General features: G+C 38.2%; 1 protein-coding gene across 1 annotated transcript in view; it reads left to right on the top strand.

The window, feature by feature from the left end:
• anos1b (anosmin 1b) overlaps window positions 1–2,500 on the top strand; it is an 87,660-nt gene that overhangs the window by 287 nt on the left and 84,873 nt on the right. The window lies entirely within an intron of this gene.

The raw sequence follows: 2,500 nt of genomic DNA, 5'->3' as shown, positions 1-2,500 counted from the left end.
AACCTTAACCTTTTATAATAGGTCCATTGTAGGAAACTAGGCTACAATATGCTTAATACATATTATATACTATACTATGTACTTATATTTATACACTTTACCGCCTTCAGGCACATACAGGTAGGCACTAAAGTCTACAATACATTTTACTATAATATCTTACTTTATACAATACCTGCAGGCTTCAATATACAAACACTTTGAGCATTATTTAGTCAGTGTGTTTACAGACCCTGAGGTGAAATAGTGCCAATGATTGAAGAAAACGTTGAATGATATGGTTTATTTTTCAATGTACAATGATTTGTGTTCACTGCAAATAAGTATGTATGTTTGTTTGTTTTGTTGTTTTTTTAATCTGCTAATACTATTATGGAGTTGTTAAACTATGAATGACTGTCCCACTTTACCACATAGCCTACAAACTGCCCCACATAAACCTGGAGATGATTGAGTCATATAGGGGGTCATGGTATGATTGAAGGTGTTTAGCCTAGTGTAATAATTTCATCCCAAAACTGTTAATAAGACCTAACATGAGTTACATAAGTCTATTGGAGCTTCTACCAATACATGTCCCACATTACCTGAATCAACCCTACAGAAATTATTCAAAGTCATAAAATATACAGACAGTGATATCTAATGTGACGTGTTAAACATTTATGTGAAACCTTAAAAAGTGAATGAAGTACTCCTCAATATATATGAACAATTAGGCTTCACATTTTTAGACAATTTTTTCTTCTGTGTAACTTGTATTATTGGTATTATTACAGGCTAATTCCGATCACTGCTGTGTTGTTGACAGCCTACTGCATACTGGGATCAGTACAGAGTTTATCATGTGCACTTAATAGGCTACTAGTAGCTACAGTACATTTTTTACTTATATCGGCTATTTGGTTTACTATTCAAAGCAGCATATGGCCTGAAATATGTCCCTTGTGTGAAAAAGGGTGAAATACACAGATTTTTCAGAATTACTTTGAGCATCTTGAATCAATCAGGCGCAGTCAGAATCCTCAAACACTCGTAAACAAAACAGAGGAATTCAAGTTTCAAAAATGACTTTCTCATAATAAAATAGCATTGGAGGTTAATGAGTCAATTTTCACATTAAGTAAATATGCACAAATGGCTGATTCTGCCCTCGATGACACTGTTAACCACAAACATTGACACAAACCCTTTAATTGCAGCATTTAAAATGTATTATACATTTAAACCAATTGGTCTAATTTGTGGAAAAGCCATTATTAATCTAATACTCACATATAAATACATTACGTCATCTCGATACATCTGCGCTCTTTCTTCAGGGACGCTTGATTCACTCGCTTCCTAAAACAAAAGCACCCGCTTGGTTGGCTGGTGTGGTAAAAACACTACCGCTTCTGTCCAAATGGGAGGCGCTAGATTCCACAAAAACTGAAGGTTCCGCGTAGCTACTTTTAGAGAGGTAGAAAAAAGCTAGAAACTATAGATAAAGTTAGCATTCATCCATAAGACATAGGCTATGTTTTCGAAAAGCCCTACTAACGTCCTACTCGTACTAATTTTGATGTTAATTTGAGTATGTTGTGGTTGTGTGTATGAAAGTTTGTGTAGGCGAGAAATGCCCGGATGAGTACTTACTTACAGGAAGGTTTTGTGAATGGATCGATAGGATGCTTTTCCTACTCAACCGCCCCCCCCACCCCCCCTCCACAATGCATTGCGTCTTTTTAAACGACACGGAAGGTTTATCGGACTAAACAAGCTACCATTACAGCACTGTCCGCATTGCCCAACGCTAGGCTAGTTAGAAGCCACTGCAACGGTGGGAGGTTGGCCAGGTTGAAATCGCATCAATGGTCCACTTTAGAGGCGTCTGAAATCTTTAGAAATATAGTTACAGGTAAGCAGATACACAGCTCTGGAAAAAATTGAGAGACCACTCCAAATGTTCAGTGTCTCTCCGTTTACAATGTATGTTTGAGTAGAATGAACATTTTTGGTTTTATAATATAAACTACTGACAACATTTTTACCAAATTCCAATTCACTTTTTGTCATTAAGAACATTTTCAATAAGTCATGTAGAGATGAAGATTTGAGAAAAATCTTAATTTTTTGCGGGGCCTCTATATGAACGTTTCGAACCCCCTGAACTGCCATTGTTGCCTCTCATGGCCTCTCTGTCAGTACTTTGAGAACCAAACGTTACTGGGGTTATAAACGTTGACTAAATCACTCATCTGAGGTAAACGGCTGGCCCGTGTTCCGTGGCCTTTGTAGTGCGGAATGTGAGATTAACGGGGACATTAGGACGTTACCGAGTTTGAAAACCCACTTAACGGTAACGGCTTCAACATGTGCCTGCTGTGTAGTGGGTGGGAAAGTCATTAACCGCAGAGTTTAGCCCCAGTGGTTCTGTGTGCTGTGTGCTGTGTGTGTGTGTGTGTGTGTGTGTGTGTGTGTGTGTGTGTGTGTGTGTGTGTGTGTGTGTGTGTGTGTG

Source organism: Ammodytes marinus (assembly GCF_949987685.1).
Source record: "Ammodytes marinus genome assembly, chromosome: 8".
NCBI lineage: Eukaryota > Metazoa > Chordata > Actinopteri > Uranoscopiformes > Ammodytidae > Ammodytes > Ammodytes marinus.
The sequence above is the reverse complement of the archived record's forward strand: the minus strand, read 5'-3'. Positions and strand labels throughout refer to the sequence as shown.